The 12,982-nt window shown below is 45.1% G+C and overlaps 1 long non-coding RNA gene across 1 annotated transcript in view; it reads right to left on the bottom strand.

The window, feature by feature from the left end:
- Positions 1 to 1,541: 1,541 nt before the first annotated feature.
- Positions 1,542 to 12,982, bottom strand: part of LOC147689689 (uncharacterized) — a 57,801-nt gene continuing 46,360 nt past the window's right edge. Inside the window, exon 4 of the long non-coding RNA XR_015299760.1 lies at positions 1,542 to 2,251. This is a non-coding gene — a long non-coding RNA (uncharacterized LOC147689689). The remainder of the gene's footprint in view (positions 2,252 to 12,982) is intronic.

The raw sequence follows: 12,982 nt of genomic DNA, 5'->3' as shown, positions 1-12,982 counted from the left end.
TCTACCGAATCAGCTCTATTATACACTGCTGAAACTTTAAGAGCAGCAATGGACCAAGGAAAACAGGCTGTCCTGATCCTACTTGACCTGTCGGCAGCCTTTGATACCGTGTCCCACAACATCTTATTGGACCGGTTGGCTGCCGCAGGGGTAGGAGGACAGGTGTTGGCTTGGTGTAGGAATTTCCTCACTGACAGACGCCAAATAACAGTGCTAGGCCCATATCAATGTGAGGCTAAAAACGTCAGCTCAGGGGTGCCACAGGGCTCCAGTTTGAGCCCAGTTCTTTTCAATCTATATATGGCACCCCTGATGAACTTGATCGCGTCATTTAGGATCAGTTCTATTTCATACGCTGACGACACCCAACTGATTTTGGTGCTGGACAGGGAACGGCCAGGTGCCGAGGAAGACCTTAGGGACTGTCTTGCAGCAACATTTAAATGGATGAACAACAACCATTTAAAGTGCAACGCCGGTAAAACGGAAATTCTACCTGTAGGGACAAACAACCCTTTTTCCCCTATAGCATGCTGGCCATTAGATGCTGAAGTGCCACCTAATACAATTGTATCCGCCCGGAACCTGGGTATAAAATTTGATAACAAATTATCCTTTAAACCCCAGGCTATAGCAGTAGCAGGCATGTGCTTTCAAATCATTAAAGCACTCAGGAAGTTCTTTGACCTTCTGCCTCTCTCGGCCAGGAAAACAGTTGCAGTGGCCTTAATTAACTCTAGGCTAGACTATTGCAATGGACTTTATGTTGGAGCAAATAAGATCGTTTTCCACAAATTGCAGATGGTCCAAAATGCGGCAGCCCGCCTTGTACTGCGTCTGCCCCGTAGATCGTCAGCCTCAACAGCCCTGAATACTTCGCATTGGCTGCCAATTGGGAAGAGAATCGTATTCAAACTTCTCCTAATCACTTTCAGGGCTTTCCACCAACGTGGACCAACCTACCTACAAAAGGGGTTCAAAAGATACCACCCAGCGCGTTGCTTGAGATCCACAAACCAGAACCTACTCTCTACACCCCATTTCAAACTGACCACTAAAGGTGGCAAATCCATCTTCGTTCTGGGAACTAAGGCCTGGAATAAACTCCCCCTTTCCCTGCGGTCTTTCTCTCAAGAAGCCCCCTTCAGGAAGGCATTGAAAACCTGGATTTTCTCTCTGCCTGATGCCGTGTGCCGGACTCTGGTGTAATGTGTGTGAAGAGATTAGGACATCTTTTTCCTTTTCCAACTTTCCATCTGAGTTGTGTAAGCGCCAAGATACTCCTTGGAGTGGAAGTAGCGCGGTAGAAATGTCCATTACATTTACATTACTTCAACCCTGAGCAATAGTGAGAAAACCAGAAAAGGAAGTGGTGGAGAGTGGATATCTGAACCTCAGTGAAATCATCAAACACATTTCCCCATTGGTCGTATGGACCTTTGTTAGTCGACTTGAATTGTTGTAAGTGAGCTAACAGAAATATATTTCCATTTCTGTGAAGCCAATACAACTCCAAAATGAAGACTAAGAATCAATTATTTAACCATCACGTTTTATTTTCAAACATGAATCCAGCCAGTGTATATTCAAAAGAGAAACAGATTTAAAAGGTATTACAATACAGTCTGGAGACCACAATGTGCCAGTAAGTTAAGTTGTAATAAAATGAGAGGCAAAGGAGAACAACCACAATGCACAGGAAACAGACAGATGCAATCAGGTGTTTGATAAAGAAACGTTTCCCCTTCATAGCCTCAGCCTGTGCTAGGAGGAAAAACTCAAAAGGGAATGTCTACAGGGGAGTATAGAAGGTGTCAGCATTGGGTCGAACCTCAGTGGAAGTTCTGAGAAGGAGTGCTCAGCTTGAAGCTTCACATTCATGGAAGCCCAGCAGAGAGATCCTTTTTTTCCTCTCGAAGTTAGGATGAAGTCTGCCTAACCAGCTATGAAACACCTATTAAAATATACAGTCAAAAGTTTCTAGAACATCCATATCCCATTCCTACCACTGAGAGCCAATCCACTCGCTGCATTTGAAGGGAGTTGACATGCTCCCTAAGTTGCCATTACCGTACAATGAGACTGTTGGCCTAAGATGTTACACCCTCCTGGTAAACCATGAACAGGAGGTTTTCCTTCACCATTATGGCTCCACGTTTGTTGCCAATTTTCTTGTCCCAGACCTCACTATCAGCCGTCTAATATATATCAGTAAACGTTTCTCTGGCTAACGATAAGCGCAATATCGCACCTGCAGAGAAAAGAAAACAACATATTGGCAACGTTAAAGCAGACATTTTCAGTTCAGGCGTAATGTCAAGCTGAGTTAATTCGAGAATCAAAATGGATGCACATTACAGTATTATAAGTCAATGGAAGGCAAACAATCATCGTTAAACGTAGCAAATATAATTACATCAGTCTACTAAGCAATCAAATGCACTTAAGTGTGAATTTTTAGTGGTCGAAATGGTTACACACTATAAATTCATTTAAATGTAACATACTTGTTAATGAAGTTAAACTTCACATTGAAAATATATGTTGTATACAAGTGCGTAAATGTATTTATATATATGACTAGCGGCCCGTCCCGACATTGTCCGGGTATCAAAATGAATGTCTGCAGCATGCTGTTTACTGTGTGTGCGTGCTTCTAATGTGTCCAGCCACTTTCAGAAAGCGCCCCAGCGATATGTGGCTCTGCATCCGCTGATTACGGCGCCAACGTTCAGCATGTGGGCCTGCTGTCTGGCCTCACAGTCTGCTATTGCGGCACAGCCATCCTGCTGTGCACATCTTCGTACTTCCACAGACTTCAACAACACGGCGTGGTGCACTGAGATGCCACAAGCCGCGTCGACGTCATCCGACTGCGTACTCAGACGCCACACATTTTCTACGTGTTGGACGCTATTCTCACACTCCGACTGCGTACTCAGACGCCTGTTGGACGCTATTCTCACGCTTTACGACGCTGTGCTGGTGCTACATCCACCGGACTACTTTGTCCCACAACGGGCTTTGTCCCTTCCAAACTACATTTTGTGCTGGTGTATAGCTTATGTCTATTTGCTTTGCCTCACCTTTCCAATGCTGTATGCGGTGTTCCGGTTGGCGCTGTGGTTCCGGAGTTTACCCGCCTCAAAGGTTTGGTCTCTCTCTTTATTATATTAGTATGGATGTAAATCGGTGGAAGCCTAATTACGCTGCTCCAGAAGAAAAAGGTAGAAAGAGAAAGATTGGAATGGTAAACAGCCTTTACAACGAAACTTTTACAAAGTACTACCATTACGACGCAACCATTACAACGCAAACCATTACAACGCATTGCGCTGGGGGGCGCTCTAGGATAGGGAATAGATTTAATTTACTATCCAACACCTTCCCTACTATCCACGGGGACTGGAGTTGGAATAGTAAATTAAACTATTCACTATCCAGCACCCCAAAGCGCTATGCGTTGTAAAAACTGCATTGTAACGGCATGCATGGTAAAAGCATGCGTTGTAACGTCATACATCCGATTGGAATTCATTGACATAGAGAGAAAGCAGTGATGAAAAATGCACTTGCAAGAATGTGGTAAAGAGACGGGAAATGCAGGGCAATGGGAGAAAGAGGAAGACATTGTAATAAAGACTAGGCAGCCTTGCTATTTGGCCTTGAGATTCTGCAAGCATGGCATTGAGCAGCTCCAGTGATAGGCTCTTAAGAAACACTTTAGGCCACCTGCACTTGTTTCACAAATTAAGCACAGGTGGCAGGCTGATTTCATATTTGGCGGCCCCATTGGCAGGGTAAATGCCCTTATGCAAACTAGAAACAACCCACAGTTTTGATGAATTCAGCTGATTTGGTCTAGAAGTGGAGTTCTGGCCGTAACTGGTCCAAACAGGTAAAACGTCACATGGAAGATACCAAGGATAGACTTCCTAGGGAAGATGTCCATGACCATTCTTTATTACCGGGGTTGGGCACTGTTGTAGCTGTTACTTTAATTACTTTGCCGTTCTTCCCTGACATACTTAGTGTCCTGTATTCTATTACTGATGCGTGCTGTTGTGTCATTATGTTCTGATTACTGGACACGACAGCATCTCTTTCTATTGTCTCTTCTTGTGGGTTTTAATATTCTGATTTCATCTTGTGAATAAACCCTAATTTTACCAACTCTAACTTATTATGTTGTCGTGATTACAACAGGCACCCTAGAGGAAGAGGAACGGAATGGGTCACATAGCCCATTCCAAGATGGAGCACAGGAGGGTAAGAGACAAGTCAGAGGGAGGGGAGGGGCGGGGCTTGTACACAGTCATGTGAGGCTTTGATTCCAGCCAAGCAACTTTGGCACTCTTCACAAGGATGAGTGAAGATCACATTGTAAAACATGATGAATTATTCAATATAGAGCGGAACATTGCAGAAACTGTGAGGTAAGAGTACATATTTGAAGAAAAGAGGTGACAGTGTAAAGCTGGTACTGTCTGTTAAAAACCTGAGAGAGCGCAATTTGAATATAAAGTATATCGTAGCCATATCTAGACGCATATGTTATAAACGCAAGAATGAAATGCATACCGTAATGTAAAATTGATGATTATAGCATAAAGGCCAACTAACGTGATAACATGGTATAGAGAATGTAAATATATTCACGTGTTAAACATGCATTAGATTTAGAAGGCTCGTATACATAATGAGTAAACATAGAAATGTGTAGAAATGCTTAAGGAATGTAGAACGTGCACAGTAGAATTCGTGTACGTGTGTAACTTTATATGGAAAGACGTAGAGAAATGTAACGTGGATAAATGTATAAGAGAACTTACATAACGACGTAACCATGGAGAATGCATAAGTTATACTCTACGCAGTCGTATTCTATGTATTATATATTCTATGTAAAAATGTATTCAAGTATAACTAAGACTTTTTGCTAAAATACGAATATATAAATGTATGCCAAAGGTTATACTGTGTAGAGGGGTTTTTAGGAATGCTAGAAGAGTTAGGTCATTTGTGATTGTAACCTGACTGACCAAGAGTTCGAAGGAGCATAGTCAAATGTATGTAATTTAGAGGGCTTGTAAAAGTCGTAAATAGCTTGATGTGGACGTGAGAGCCAAGAAGTCTAGCACTTGTTAGATTTAAGGTGACAATGCCGGACGGAGCTTATTGCTCGAACGTGAGGAGAGACACTTTTGAATGTGAACTATGTTTTGACAAGAGCATTCACAGGATCTAGAAGGTTAAAGAGTTGCAGGTATGAGTTAAAGACGTGCCTAAGTTCATATGACATTTGATCCGAAAGAGTCAGTAAAAGTCGCCAATGAGATGATGAAGATGACATCTAAGGAGAAAGGTCAACTTAACGAACGACGCAAGGAGTGGACCAATGGAAGAAGCAGGAAGCTGACGTCATCGGGGAAAGTCCGTGGTGGGCGTCAAGGGGCGTTCCACCCACACTGTGATTGTGTATTTTAGGGACAGCACCCCGGGGAGGAGGCAGAGCAATTAGCATTAGGCTAAGGCGAGAGCGAAGACAAGGGTAGATGCCTTGAGCAGATGCGCTGAGAGATCAGAGCGCAAGGGAGCAGTAGGCCGAGGACCCTTAGAGAGCGGATGGGTAGGCAGAGAGGGTACTGCTTCTGAGAACTTAAGATTCCTTTAGAGGCTAAGAGAGTTTGAACTTCTTTGGAAGTCAAACTGCTGACACCTTTTTAGGGAAGAAACTTGCGAAGTAGGGATGTCACGTAGCATAGAGTACGGACAGTTTAACTTGATTATTTTATCTTACTGCAGATGACGCAGAAGGAACCACTTCACACTGAAGCTTTGATTGTGGATCTAGAGATTGATTTTGTATTTTGTATACTTTGAGATTTATTCTGTAAGGATTGTATTGCATTCAAAATTACTTCATATAAAACTCTTAAACTTTATCAGTTGTAAGTGGTTCTTCAGAGTGGCGTCAGTTAATGGGGTTTGTCTAACCTATGCGGGGGTGGTCCTTTCCTCAATGACAGATAAAACTCGATCCGAAATTGACGAATGAGATAAGTTATTAAATTGATCATAATCATAAATTGATATCAAAATCTCATTCCCCGCAGTTGGTAGCAGAGTATGATGGTTATCTTCTTGAGGAAGACGACCTAGGCCAGGTTAGTTTACCCCAAGGTCCCTAGTCATCGTCGACCAGAAGAAGAATTGCAGCCGAAGACGGTGCTGACGGTGCGCCAAGAGAAAAGCAGCAGAGTCGGTCGAGAGTGAGTATAAGGGTCATGCGTTGTAAGATTGCGGTGTTTCATGTTGTTCCGGTGTTGTGATGTCAAGCGAAGTTGAATGCCTGTAGTGTGATTGGGGGAAGGTTGTGAGCGCGCGCAACCGGATGAAATCTTATGTCCAGAGGACTTAAGTGGTTCGGGTGTATCGAACACCCAGAGTAATTTGTCTACCATTGAAAGGGGGTCATGAGGTACCATTGATTTCCCCACAGACCGATGATAGGGGGAGCGTATGTGTGAGTGAATGAGTAACGGACGCTGGTCGTACGTTTACTGTGTGTAAGTAACCTATCAGTTGAGGCAAGTGTCCGACCGTAAGAGGAAAGACGCTGTGCCAGTTGAGGTAGCAATTACAGTTAGACTGTGGCCGTACAGTCAGAGAAAAGTGATCGCTTGGACGGAAGTAGTCATTTTTCAGTGTATGAATGAAAACGCATGTGAGATCGTGAGACGAGTTGAGAAACGAGGGAAGCTGCTGAAGAAGAGACAAGTGACGTCAGCGTAGAGCCGCGCTGCGATTGGTTGGTCAGCATAGAACCGTGCTGGGATAGGCGGTTAAGCGAGAGTCGCACAGGGACGTAAATAAGGAAGAAATATCGTACGTTATCAAAATGAAGTGTTTTAAGGGTTTAGGAAAAATCTTTAAAAGAAAAAGGAGAAATTTATATGCCGGAGAAGAAGCTCCACCAGAAGGCACACCAGCATATCATATGGCAGTCAATGTAGACTTACATTCGATATTGTGGATTTCCGAGTGGCACAGGCTAACTGAAGGGCATAAAGAACTGGCGTTTCCGAGATTTGGAACATTTAAACTAGATGTGTTGAACCAGCTGAAAGCGACAATGCTTTCGATGAGACCTTTACCGAGGCCAACACAATTTGAAGCTCTTGGTGTGTGGTTTAGAACAGCACACGAAAGGGGCGTAAAGAGGCGCCAAGAGAGAGTGAGACGATCAGTAAAGGCAGTACAGGATGCTAAGTGGGATGAAGAAGCTAAGAAATGGAGAGTACAAAAGATAGAAGCGGACAAACTGTTCACCATGATAGAGGCTACGGGAGAAAGGAAACCTCTAGAACAAGAAGATGAGGAAAGCGAGTCGGAGGAGGATCTAATAGAGAGGTTATTAACAGATAGACCACCTCCATACAGCGGGGAACTTGCGAGTCCCATATTACAGCGAGCAGACGGAGCTAGGTGGGGGGAATATAGATCGATCCCAGTAACAGAGTGGGACGCTAACAAGACTGAGGAAATACCCCAAACTAGTTCTGAACAGAGAGTAGTGGGAAGATTTGTGGTCCAGAAGGTGCCAGAGACGCAATGCGCTAGGTCGTACCAAATGCCGGATGCCTTGCAAGTTCCGGTTACCATAGGCCCTATTGTGTCAATCTACAACCCAGAAGGGGTCCAGCAGGATGAACAGGCACGATGGGACAGTGAAAGAGCAGAAGTGGAGAATAGGAATGCCACAATGAATCCCCACAGGCAAATACGAGCACCAATAAGTCGGAGTACACCATTAGATTCTGTAACGGGTCCCAGGATAGAACAGGGAGGTCAAAGAGGGCCAATGGATTTGAGAGGTCCTAAACCGAAGTCTTTTAAGGAGTTAAGGGAATATTTGAAAGAATGGGAAACTGTCGAAGAGGCTCGGGGTAGGAGTTTAGAAACGGGACCTGAGTGGAGAGAAGAGGACAACAGGATTCTCTCCCATTGTGGAGCTGGCGAAAGCAGCCCCGAGTGGGAGAGAGGAAGTCAAGAGAGCAGAAGAGATACTTGTCCTACCAATAGCGGCAATAGGCCAATGTCCGAAGACAGAAGTGCAGGGTGTGGCGAAGTGCCTCGCGTCACCTTCAGTGAAGAGGAACGTAGGACACAGGAGTACCGGAATACCTTTAGGTGCACACACCATACCCCAGGTGAAGATGTGAGACACTGGAGTCACGGAAACATGGAGAGTCGCGAAGCGTCTCGACATGCATCCGGCGATAGTGGATGGAGTCAGGAGAACATAGGGAGTCGCGAAACGTCTCGCCATCCATCCGGTGATCGCGAAAGAGATCACGGGAACATGGAGGGCCGTGAAGGACCTTATCGTTTATTAAGCGACACAAGACAACAAGCGAGTTACGGTGGGTTAGAACAGAACGGTGGATCCTACCTCACATCTGGAGAAACTGAGCCGAAAAGTCGGAACGTAGGGTTGGGGGACGGAGCATTATTCCACCATACCCCACGTGAAGATGGAAAGGCTTGGGATCTAGAGGGGTGGGAACGAAGAGAAGGAAGGAAGACTCCTCATAACTCACCTGTGCTCAGGCGTTGGGCGCATAGTGGAGGTGAGAGGGATATGAGAGAACAACACAGAACTGAAATGCTGAAAGCTGAAATAAAAGCAAAACGACTTGACGTAATGAGTTTGAAGTCAGACTTGGATGAAATGATTGATGGCACAGTGGCACTAGAGAGATTAGATTTGTATACACCAGACGAAATATTGTTCTTATCCAAGGATATTACTCGTAGAGCGAGGTCAGCTCATGAGAACCTATCTAATTTGGCAAACAGGTACATGGTAGACCTGTCGCGAACTAAGGCTTTACAGAGTAACCATAGGCTAACTTGCACAGATCGGGATCTGGATGAGCGTAGAACGATCGCGCTGAAGGTACACATAAGGGAGTTGATATTAAGTATCAGAATATGGAAAGATCTGGATAGATGGGAAGAAAGATGGTCCAAGAAGGGCTCCGTTAGACGGAGTGTGCTTGGGAAGTCCCAGGACGCAGATTTGATGCGAATGGAAGCCTTCCCTTTGCGAGAAATCGCGAATGGAAGCTACGTTCACGTGCCCTGGAGTAGGGGAGATTTGGCGGCATTTACCAATTCCTTCCCAAAGCTTAGGGATAATCCCGTCGAGTGGTACAAACAAGTAGAAAGATTCGTGAAGATCTCGAAGGTACTGTGGATCGATTTGAACACACTGTTCGATATCGTAGTACCCGGAGATTTGTGGACGGCTTGCAAGCTTAGTGTCGAATGGCCTAATTGTGAGCCTCCGAGAGATACCCGGACGAATGGTCCATCAGTTAGAGTCATGGAAAAATATGAGAGAGTAATAACATGGCTAAAAGAGAAAGTGCCGGTGCAAGACATAGACTGGGTTAAGATAGATCGAACTACTCAGGAACCGAAAGAGACAGTTCATGAGTTCTATGAGAGATTACTGAAAGCATTCAAGCAGTACAGTGGGTTAGATGTAATGGATCCTAAGGACATTGGACAGTTTGTTTCGAAGTTTGTCCTCGGATTGAGACCAGAAATATGCCTAATGATCCAACAGCATCTGATCTGTTGGCAGAACAAACCTTTAGATGAAATTCTGAGGTATGCAAGGTACTGCAGTGATGAGATAGACTCTAAGGCAAAGAAGCTTAAAGAAAAGTTAATGCTAGTGCAAATGCAAGCTGCTGGAAAGGATAAACCGCGGCAGCAGGGAACAGGAACGCAGGCGAAGAAACAGAATAATCAGAGCAGAGATGAGGAGGAAAGACCGAGACCGAGAATGGATATCGCGACACTGAAAAAGACGACGAGATGCCATCAGTGTAATGAGGTGGGACACTGGCGACGCGAGTGTCCTTACAATGTTGAGTCAGGGGAATTAGAGCAGGAGGAGGAAGAGGTTCAGAACAACGTGGTTAAGGGAGCCACAGTCCCGAAGGGCAAGTTTGTCAAAGGGGGGACTCAGACTCCTCGAGCCCCGTTTCCTCAACCACCTCGCATCTCAAACGGAGGGAAAACCTACAGACAGATGCCATTGTTTGTAGGAGGAGAGGAATGCTACTATGTTGATCCACTTACAGGGCAGCGGGCGAATAGGGAGGAAGATTGTACTCTAGGAGCCGCCTTGGAAGTAGATCAGAGAGGACCATACGTAGAGGCTGAAATAGCGGGATGTCCTACAACCTTTTTGGTGGATACGGGGGCCACTCGATCCACGTTGAGGTCTGCGGTGGTCCCAGGTCTGCCAATATCAGGAGAAATGGTTCAGGTGGTAGGAGTCGCGAACAAAAGGATGACGAATCCCCTGACCGAACCAGTGTCAGTAAGGATAGGGAATTACAGTGACGAACATCAGTTCGTGATCTGCGACTCTAGTCCTGTGTGCTTACTAGGGAGAGATTTGCTGTGTAAACTAAATTGCACGATACATTGCACACCAGAAGGAGTAGAAGTGCAGACCAATGACGAGGATGCTGATTTTAAAGTCGTAAACTCAAAAGAGTGTGTGGAACTATATCCTACCATAACAGTGGAGGAGCTTCCACAGGACTTGAGGGAGAAAGTCTCAGCTGAGGTATGGGATTTTACTGGAGAAGAAATAGGATTGATCAAGGGAGTGGAACCGGTAAAGATCTTGGTAAGACCCCACGCTGAGTATCCGAGAACACCACAGTATAAGCTAACGCCAGAAACGATTGCAGGAATAAAGCCTGTGATCGAATCCATGGTCAAACAAGGAATACTGAAGGAGATCGTGGGTAGTCCATGTAACTCCCCGATCATGGGTTTGCAGAAACCTAGTGGAAAATACAGAATAGTGCAGGATCTTCGGAAGATTAATAACATTGTTGTCTCATGTTGTCCAGTGGTACCGAATCCATCAGTGATATTATTTCAGATACCGTTCCAAGCTGAATGGTTTACCGTGATAGATTTGTGCCAGGCTTTCTTTTCGATACCGTTGGATGAAGAGAGCCAGTATCTTTTCGCTTTCAAACTGGAAGATCGCGTCTTAACATGGTGTCGTATCCCTCAGGGGTATACAGAAAGCCCGTCGATCTTTAACCAGTTATTGAAACGAAATCTTGAAAGTCTAGTACTGCCCAAGAATTCAGTTCTGGTTCAGTACATAGACGACCTCCTAGTTGCGTCAGAAACTGAGGAAGCTTGCAGAGAAGACACCATAACCTTGCTAAATCACTTGGCCGAGAACGGACACAAGGTGTCTCCAAGTAAGTTGCAATATTGTAAAACTGAGGTGCAATACTTGGGCCATAGGATTGAAAAGGGAAAGCGAAAGGTGTCTCCGGACAGAATAGAGGCGATTATGAAAATGAACGCGCCTACGACCCAAAGAGAAGTCAGGATGTTCCTAGGCATGGTTGGTTATTGTCGACAGTGGATAGCAAACTTTTCACTGAAGGCTAAACCGTTATTGCAACTGACGCACAAAGGAGTAAGTGATCCGGTACCATGGGACAAAGATTGTTTGATGGCATTTTTGCAGCTGAGGGAGGACTTATGTCGCGCCCCGGCTTTGGGAATGCCAGATTACACCAAACCTTTTTTGCTTTACTGCTGCGAGAGAGAGGGATGCGCTTTAGCGGTATTAGCTCAGATCCACGGAGATGCGCGCAGGCCAGTGGCGTATTTTTCGGCTACATTAGATCCAGTAGCCGCAGCGTTGCCCGGATGTCTCAAATCCGTAGCTGCAACGGGTGTCAGCATTGAGAGATCGGAGAGTGTAGTAATGGGACACCAGTTAGTGGTGTATGTGCCGCATTCTGTGGAATTGTTAATGACCAGGACGAAGACTCAGCATCTGACGAATAGCAGGCTCACACGCTACGAGCAAGTCATACTGGCTGCCGAGAATGTGACCCTAAAGAGATGCTCTGTCTTGAATCCTGCAACTTTGATGCCACTTCCGAATGAAGTGGACGATGAAAATTGTACAGATCATGACTGCCTCGATGTGACTGAACTATGTACCAAACCAAGACCGGATATCGTAGATGAGCCATTGACAGATCCAGACAAAATTTTCTTCGTTGATGGTTCATGCGTAAGAAACGATGTCGGTCAGCTGAGAGCAGCTTATGCAGTATGCACGATTACCAGAGTTATAGAAGCCGCTTGCCTGGAAGGAGTACACTCCGCACAGGTAGCTGAAATTGTCGCTTTGACTCGTGCCTGCTTAGCAGGCGACAAACTTCGAGTCACTATATACACCGATAGCCAGTATGGTTTCGGGGTAGTTCATGATTACGGGCAGTTATGGTCTCAAAGAGGTTACATGACCTCCTCGGGTTCTCCTATTAGGAATGGAGAATTCGTGAGACTTCTGTTAGAGGCTTTGCAAAAACCTATGGCCATAGCTGTGGTCAAATGTGTTGCGCATACAAAAAATGTTGATTTTGTATCATTAGGAAACAGATATGCTGATGAAGTAGCGCGTTATTGTGCAGAGCAGGGATATTCTCACACTGATGTAAAAGTGGGGGGAATCCAGGAAAGAACTGAATTGACAATGTTACTAGATACTGTAGATACATGGGATGAATTAAGAGCAGTACAAGAAAATGCACCAGATGAAGAGAAAAGGAGCTGGGAAACAGCAGGTTGCGGAAAAAGTGAGATGAATTTTTGGGTTTCTGCCGACGGAAGGGCAGTATTACCAAATGAACTTGTTAGTCCAATGGCAAGGAAATTGCATGGATCAGCACACATAGGAAGAGATGCCATGGTGAGAGTATTCAGACAGACGTGGTTCAATCCTAAGTTTAGAGTAGCGGCAGAAGCAGTGTGTCAGCGATGTGCGATCTGTCAGCAACTAAATGTGGGAAAGAGAACACCAGTTACATTGAGTCACATTGGGAGGTCTGGGGGGCCTTTCAATAGG

The sequence above is a fragment of the Lissotriton vulgaris genome, chromosome 9 (genome assembly GCF_964263255.1).
Source record: "Lissotriton vulgaris chromosome 9, aLisVul1.2, whole genome shotgun sequence".
NCBI classification, from domain to species: domain Eukaryota; kingdom Metazoa; phylum Chordata; class Amphibia; order Caudata; family Salamandridae; genus Lissotriton; species Lissotriton vulgaris.
This window is presented reverse-complemented; position numbering and strand designations above follow the sequence as displayed.